The sequence below is a fragment of the Prunus dulcis genome, chromosome 1, assembly GCF_902201215.1.
Source record: "Prunus dulcis chromosome 1, ALMONDv2, whole genome shotgun sequence".
Classification (NCBI taxonomy): Eukaryota; Viridiplantae; Streptophyta; class Magnoliopsida; order Rosales; family Rosaceae; genus Prunus; species Prunus dulcis.
This window is the reverse complement of record NC_047650.1, coordinates 20,300,162-20,308,633: the sequence shown is the minus strand read 5'-3', so window position 1 is coordinate 20,308,633 and position 8,472 is coordinate 20,300,162. Positions and strand designations below refer to the sequence as shown.

The window sequence follows — 8,472 nt, the reverse complement described above, 5'->3', positions numbered from 1 at the left end:
CCATCTTCGCCCATTCCACACACCACAACCTCATCCCCAGCATCGACTCCCCCTTCTTCCCCTCTTGATCCATCTCTTTTTCCTAACTCTCCTGATACACCAAACCATCCCCAACATTTTAAGAGTCTCAAGTCCATCGTTCCCTTTGGTCCTGTCACAAAACCCCTTTACTCTCCCACCCATCCGCATCCCCTGCCTCATGGTCTCTCTGCCACATGCTCAGACCCCACGTCTATTGAACCCACCAGCTTCACCCAAGCTTCCAAATACAGTCACTGGAAAGATGCCATGAAGGATGAGTACGATGCTCTTATGAAGAATCAGACATGGTCTTTGGTTCCGGCCACCTCTCGAATGAATGTTGTGGGATGCAAGTGGGTTTTCAAAGTTAAACGGAAAGCAGATGGCTCTGTCGATCGCTATAAGGCTCGTCTTGTTGCCAAGGGATTCAATCAACAAGAAGGTTTTGATTACGAAGAAACGTTTAGCCCAGTGGTCAAACCGGCTACTATTCGCACTATCTTGTCTCTGGCTCTTTCTTATAACTGGTCTCTTCAGCAACTTGATGTTCGGAATGCCTTCTTGAATGGGTATCTGCAGGAAGAAGTGTACATGAAACAAGCCCCTGGCTTTCATGATCCCTCACGTCCTCAGGCTGTGTGTCGACTGCATAAGGCTCTCTATGGCCTTAAGCAGGCTCCCCGAGCCTGGTTTCAACGCCTTAGTACCTTTCTTCTTGCTCAAGGATTTGTTCACAGCCACTTTGATGCCTCGCTCTTTATTCATCTTTCATCGTCCTGCACTATGTATGTTCTCGTATATGTGGACGACATCATTGTCACTGGCTCTGACCCGCAAAGTGTACACCAGTTTCTGGATCAGTTGTGTTCCACCTTCGATAGCCGTCGCATGGGTGAGCTCAATTTTTTTCTTGGCATGGAAATTACTCGGTTTCCTGATCGTTTATTTCTCTCTCAAACTCGATATGCCATTGATTTATTGAAACGGTTTAATATGACTGACTGCAAACCATGTCCTACACCGTTACCTTCTGACACTCGACTATCTTGTCTTGATGGTGATCCTTTATCTGATCCGTCTACCTATCGGAGTATGGTGGGTGGCCTCCAATATCTTACTCTCTCACGGCCTGACATTTCCTTTGCCGTCAATCAAGTGTGTCAGTTTATGCACAACCCTCGTTCTTCCCATCTTCAGGTTGTCAAGCGCATTTTTCGGTATATTAAAGGTACAGTTGCGCAAGGGCTTGTTTTTCACGAGTCCACTGATTTTACTTTACGTAGCTTCTCTGATGCTGATTGGGCTGGTTCTGTTGATGATCGACGATCTACCATTGGTGCTTGTATCTTTTTTGGACCTAATCTCCTCACATGGACTGCCAAGAAACAGTCTACTGTTTCTCGTTCTAGTACTGAAGCAGAATATCGTGCTCTTGCCCATACTGCAGCTGAAATTCGTTGGTTTGGCTTCCTATTTCGTGAACTTGGTATCCCTCTTCGTTCTGCACCTTGTATCTATGTTGACAATCTTTCCGCCATCTATATGGCTGCCAATCCTATTTTCCACGCTCGCATTCGGCATATTGAGATCGACTATCACTTTGTTCGGGAATTAGTTGCTCGGAAGGCCCTTCATACCTTTTATGTTCCCTCTTCCCATCAGATTGCTGACATCTTCACTAAGGGCCTTAGTCGTGATCGGTTCTCCGTTCTTAAATCCAAGCTCAATCTTCGCCTTGCTCCGTTACGCTTGAGGGGGGGGTAAAGAGAATATCACCCCAGCAGATCCCGTCCAATCTGCTCCAACAGATTCCATTCCTTCCATCAGTCCCATGCAATCAGCTGATCCCAATCCATCAGCCTTAGAAGACTCCTCATCACAAGCACAGCGCTCTGTCAGCCAGATTTAGTTATCAATTAAATCTGTAATATATGCAATTGATTGTACTTACCTTATATTTCTAAAGTTTCTGTAAATAGACTTGCACAAGTCTAACCCATGTACCTATATTTGTATTGACTGGTAATACAGAGAGAATCATCGGAATTGTGCCAATTGCTCTTGCTTTCCCTCTCATCTCACCCTTCTCCCTTCCTGAGTTCATTTTTCTTATAGTCACTGTGCTGGCATGACCACTCTCTAAAAAAGACACTATTGATGAGTGGGAGACCGTACTTAAGAATATTTATACATACCTAAGAAGTGGCAAAAGCCATGGACATGGAGGCATGGGTACATCATGGTTATTGTTGCTGAGTTATGATTGTTTGTCATATTATTTAAAACCATGTTTTCTATATTTGGGTCAGTTTCCTAAAGATTTTGAGATACCAACGAATATATTGACTCAGCTGTGGGTGGTAGAAGGTTTTATACCGATGGTGCAACAAAGACAAGGTTTTGTGGAAACAATGGAAGAAATAGCTTTCAGTTACTCAACTGAATTGGTGGAAAGGTGCATGGTTGAAATTAGAAAACGAGGTTCTGTTAGAAAGATTAAATCTTGTCGTCTTCATGATCGCATGCGAGACATGTGCTTGTTGCAGTCAAAAGAGGAGAGCTTTATCCAAATTGTCAATTTGTCGCATATAAAGGATCGTCTTCCTTTTCCCACGGTAACCGAGGCTACACTAACAAGTAATGTTCGAAGACTTGGCATCTATGTGGATGCGACTGTTGAGGAATTGTCTCCATCAAGATATGAAAGAGAAAGCCACCTTAGGTCTTTGTTATACTTTGGATATTGGGTTAAAAATGATAAAGAGTTAGTATAACGATATTTCAACAATTCAAATTGCTCAGAGTATTGAAGCTTGAAAATATGGCTACATAGGTAAAGAGTTTTTTAGATTGGGCACTTTTTCTAACATGGCCATCTAGTTGTTGTCAACTTGAATCTCTCTCCTTTGTGCTCTTGAACAGAATAAGGGACTTGAAGGTGGAAGAAGGAGCCATGCCGAGCTTCCGCAGATTACACATAGACTGTTGCTATGGCTTGGTGATAGTTCCAGACAGGTTGAGATACATTACTACCCTCCAGGAATTAAGCTTCATAAAGATGCCTAGGACATTTCATAAGAGGCTTCAGGTAGGAGGAGATAATTTCTATAAAATCGAACATGTGCCTACAGTTGTATATATGACCGCGCGAAGCAATAGGTACTTCTTAATGTCCAAGTGTGGTAGCCGAGGTTAATTCATTTGTTGTGTAAATGTGTTCTTCATTTGGCATCTTTACTCAACTTTTCATTTATTTGTTTACTGTCTTCTTTTCTGTTGCTGTGCTGCAGTTGGTGGTTGTCTATTTTGCTTGCTCTTTTCTAATTTATTTTCTTGCTTCTACTCTGACCTGCCTTCCTTAAAGTCAAAAACCAAACCAACTTATTCAATTCAGTATTGTTACTTGTTATATGTTTCAAAGATATTCATAGTATGTCTCACATATTCCTAAATTCAATAATGCAGAGAACATGAAATTTTAATGAGTTGTGATGATCCGATGAGGCCTTCCTCTTCCTTCCTCATAAATCAATTATGGCAGGCCGCATAGCTGTGATGATCAATGCGACATGCTCTTTGATTAGTCAGTGTCACATAAGTATCATGAGTTGTCAATCATAACTTGAACGTAATGTATTATTTTGTGTCCAACCAAATGATATTTGCAAATTGGTTCTACTTTTTCTACTCTTGTAAGGATATATGAATTTATCGGAGAAGTTAACAAATGTTTTGAAAAGCATGTCCGATGATCAATTTAAGTGAATTGTATAATTATTTATTAATAGGAACTTCCATTAACCTTCAATATTAGGCACAAACAACCAGTACATCAATACGTAACAGGAGGACATAAAAGGTGGCCTCGTTAAAACTTTGCCATTAAAAACCCCAAGGGGGAAAATCTGTTCAAGGAAAAAGAGTGCCACAGCGCCTCCGACATGAACTAAATACATAAAAAAACCTAGCCCAACTCCATATCTTTGGCAAGGCTCGACTCCAGCCAAGGCGGAGCGACATCTTCCCAAACAAAAGTAGTCCCTTCAGTTAATCCAAATCGTGCCAACGCATGCGCCACTCTATAGCCGAACCGGGGTTGAAAGAGCACTCCTGAAACCGCCAACTCCACCATGAGTCGGCGAATATCCTCCACCACGTTCCCAATATTGCTCCACCAAGTATTCCTTTCCTTAAGCATGCTCACAGCTTCCTTTGAGTCAGATGCAATAGCAAAATGACTGATTCTGATGGCTTGCATTAGGAGGAGTCCCTCCCTTATGGTTGTTAGCTCAGTTCCAATCACATCCAAACCCAATGGTCCTGTAGCAGCAAAACCACATATGAAAAAACCATTGTACGTATGCAACCCGCCAACCCTCTTTGTTGGCCTTCCTTTCCTAAGGCACCATCACAGTTGAGCACATGGGTGTGATAAGGTGGGCGAATCCACTGTAACCAGGCGGGGAGAAACATCAGGTTTTGATATCTCCATACAATTTTTGTACTGTACTAGCCACTCCATTGTATGCTCCGCCAAGACCACAGCCTCAGCTTTAATTCTTCCCTGCAAAAAATCATTTCGCATATGCCAGATTTTTCATGCACAGCAAGCAAATCAGTCCAAGTCGTCATCTGAGAGCTCATTTTCAGCCAACTGAAAGAGATCAGCAAAAGACCAGCCATGGGCCTGAATACGTGCCCCAAAACTTGTATAACACCAAAAAAATTTATTCCTCTTACAACTCCATAACGCATGCACCGAATCTTCACTATTTACCCCACACCTTGTGCGCGCATGGGAATTCACAATCTTCCTATGAAAGAGATTAATTGCAGTTGGAAGAATATTAGAATAATCCCTCCAGATAAATAGTTCACCTCGTCTAGCTTCCAAATTCTTTTCTAGAACTATTGTTGTGAACATTTATCTGACACACCTTGATCTCCATTCCCTTTCACATTGTTGTAGTGCCACCCTGTAACCAGTTTTAACTGTGTATTTCCCTTTTTTTTTTTGCAAAGTACCAATATTTGCCATCCTCTATATGAACAATAGCTCCTAGAGCAATCCTGGAAATCGCCCCCGATCATCCTCATGAAAACATGTGAAGCTTGATTCCAGCTGATAATAGTTGAAAAGTGCATCATTTCTGTCCCTAAAATATACCCTCTTACAGCTTATTTATTTACTAATTTATTCATTTTGGGTCTACTTATATTTTTAATTTGTCAAATAAAGTTTAATAATATTATTTTGCATTAACTTTGGTCAATTTTATGTAGGCAAATAATATTGGAATTATGTGGGCAGCTTATTGGAGTGCGAAAGAGATGAAGTAAAAGAGAAAACTAAGCCAATTGGTTGGAGACTCATCACGTGCTAAGTAAGAGACCATGACTTATCAAAAGAGGAAGCTGACGTGCATGCATATGACTGTGGAAAAGTTAAATTCAAGGAGGAAAATAAATCCTAAGTGGTTGGGGTTTGACTGATATAAAAGGGAGCTACTTGCTCTATATTAGGGATTCTGCTTTTTGGCCCAAAACACTTTATTTTTTTAGAGTTATTTTTCTTTGTCATGGAGAACTAACTCCCTAGCTAAGGCTAGGGGGAAAACCTTCGAGATACTATGTGGTTTCGTTCGTTTGATTCGAATGGAGCTTTAATGTTAAATTCTTATTTATGGATTTGTTCAATTTAATTTTAGTTTTTCTCGTTGATCAATTGATGGGTGCATGATAATGTTATTCATAGGTTCAGTCATGCTTTTCCTATAGTTTAGTAAAAACATCCATGCTTTTGAGATTTGAGAAAAATTAGTAGATTGCTTTCATTGCATTGAGATTATTTCTTGATAGTTTGTTGCTGTAGGTACATGTTATGCTTGAAATTCTCTCTAAACGAAATTAAATTGGTTTTAATTGTGAACAATCATAGTGAGAATCAAACTAATGGGATTACATATGTATTTTGAAGGTAGAACCCCAACGTCTTAGTGTTTTATTATTATTGAAGTTTCTTCTAATCTTTTAATCCTATTCTTCTTGTTGCAGTTATCTTACGTATTTTGTGTACTTTAACACCGCTCTCTGTGGATACAGTACTCAACTTATGAGATTTACTATTGCACGACACCTGCACTTGGGTTTAGCAAGCAATTTTTAGGGCCGTCGCTAGGGAGCGGCTTTATGAAGAGCACAATATTTTCTTAGCGGCTTTATGAAGAGCACAATATTTTCTTTCCTTTTTATTTATTTATTTATGTTTGAATTTACAAGTGATATAGAGATTGTGGAAGCGCTTTTCGTCCCATGAGAATATTCGATCGATTGATTCCCCTTTCTTCTTCATCGTCTCTTTCTCCCTGCAAAATAAATTGGAATAAGATGACCACACTCGGGGGGTGTTGGCCATAGGCCCTCCGATGCCTAAGTTAGTTCAAGTGTTTGTAGGAAAACAATAGCTAACGAGAAGGGTACGGAGTTGAATATATGGTGTGAACCGAACGACCAGAGCCATGTGTGGTGGTTAGAGCCTTATGAGAAAGAGAGAAAGAGTATGACGGCTAGGGCTTGTGAAAGATAATTTATGTAGAGTTTCAGAGAGGAATTTAGACATACCTCAATCCTTGTGCGTAGCCATCTATTTATAAGGGCCTCGAAGGCTAGGGTTTCAGATGAATAATTCCGTACATGGAAAGGAATTATTCTTCGCTGATTTGGCGAGATTGGCTTAATTAGGGATTTGATTTAAATCAAATGCCTAATTAAGGTAGGAATCAAATCAATTCCAATTAAATTAGGTAACTTCCAAGTAGGTCAAATAATCCCCAAACAGAAGGAAATATTTGACCTAGGGTTTTGCTAGAATTTGGCTCCCACAAAGATCATTTAGGAAGATTTACTAAATGACCTGAATGAGAAACTTTGTTCCGAAATCTTTTTGATACCTCTAGTGAATCTGAAACCATGGGTGATCAAGTTCATCAAGGTGAAAATCCTCCAGTTAGAACATTAAATGATTATTTGCATCCTAGCCGTACTGCATCCCCTTCATGCATTGTTTTTCCAGATAATATGCCAAACTATGATTTTAAACATGGCATGATTCAACTCCTTCCTATTTTTCATTGGATGGATAGTGAAGATCCATATGTGCATGTTAGAGAATTTGAAGATGCTGTAAGCATGTTTTATAATCAACATGATAGAATTGAGATCATAAAATTAATATTCTTTCCATTCTCTTTGAAAGAAAAAGCAAAAAGTTGGTCATATTCGTTGAGGGCTGGGTCTATTACTTCTTGGACTGATATGACTCATGCATTTTTTCAGAAATATTTTCCAAATCAAAAGACAATTGCTTTGAAGAAAAGAATCTCAAATTTTGCTTAAAAAGAAAGTGAAACATTGTATCAAACATGGGAACGATTTAAAGAACTTTTGAGTCTTTGTCCACATCATGGTTTTGAGAGTTGGCGACTTGCTAGTCACTTTTATGATGGACTCCTTCCTCGAGATAAGCAATTTGTTGAGTCTATGTGGAATGGTGAATTTATGCAAAAAGATCCTGATGAGGCCTTAAATTTTCTTGATGAAAATCTAATCAGTGGACCACTCCTAGTCCATTTGAAAGTACTGATCGCTTTAAGTCTGCTTCCTCCTCTGTTAGTAAAGAAAATTTTCAATTAAAAGAGGAAGATAATTTGAAATTAAAATTTGAGAATTTGGCCAAAGAGGTAGCTGCTTTAAAAATCGAAATCTAATGCACCTCAACATGTTTATTCTACCGATATTAATCAGATTTGTGATGTTTGTTAAGAGATTGGTCATTGCACTAAAAATTGTCATCTGTTACAGGAGATGAAAGGAGCTTATGAAGAACGATGTGCAGTCATAGGAAATTATCAAAAGGCATATTCTCCTTTTTCTGAGACCTACAATCCAGCAACAAGAAATCATCCTAATTTCCGTTGGAGGAATAATGAGTCCCACCCTCAGGTAAGTTTCCCTACCAACAATCCTCTGCTCCAAATTCATTTCATCCTAAACCATCATTGGGAGATACTCTTCAAGCTTTCATATAGGAGAACCAACTGTAAATATGAGTTGTGTTGTAAATATTTACAGTTGTGTTGTGTCACTGCACAACTTAACAAAACCTGGTATGATTCAATGTTTAATCAATTGTTTGAGGAAAATAAAGAAATTAAGAGTCATATTTCCAAATTAAATAATTCGTTGTCTGTTAATGAAAAAGGGAATTTTCCTTCCAACACTGAAGCAAATCCTAAAGGTGTTAGTTCATGTGAAATTGGATACGAACATGCAAAGTCTATCATTTCTCTTAGAAATGGAAAAAAAAAAAATGATACTACACCTCCATCTAAAGAGATTGAAAAATCTAAGAGCAATAACGAACTTGACAAGTCCAAGGAACGTGAAATTGCT

At 39.2% G+C, this 8,472-nt stretch overlaps 1 non-coding gene across 1 annotated transcript; it reads right to left on the bottom strand.

Moving 5' to 3' along the window:
• Window positions 1-7,383: 7,383 nt before the first annotated feature.
• Window positions 7,384-7,490, bottom strand: LOC117616879. The gene has a single exon (XR_004584223.1). It is a non-coding gene; the product is annotated as a small nucleolar RNA R71 (small nucleolar RNA).
• Between the last annotated feature and the right edge of the window lie 982 nt (window positions 7,491-8,472).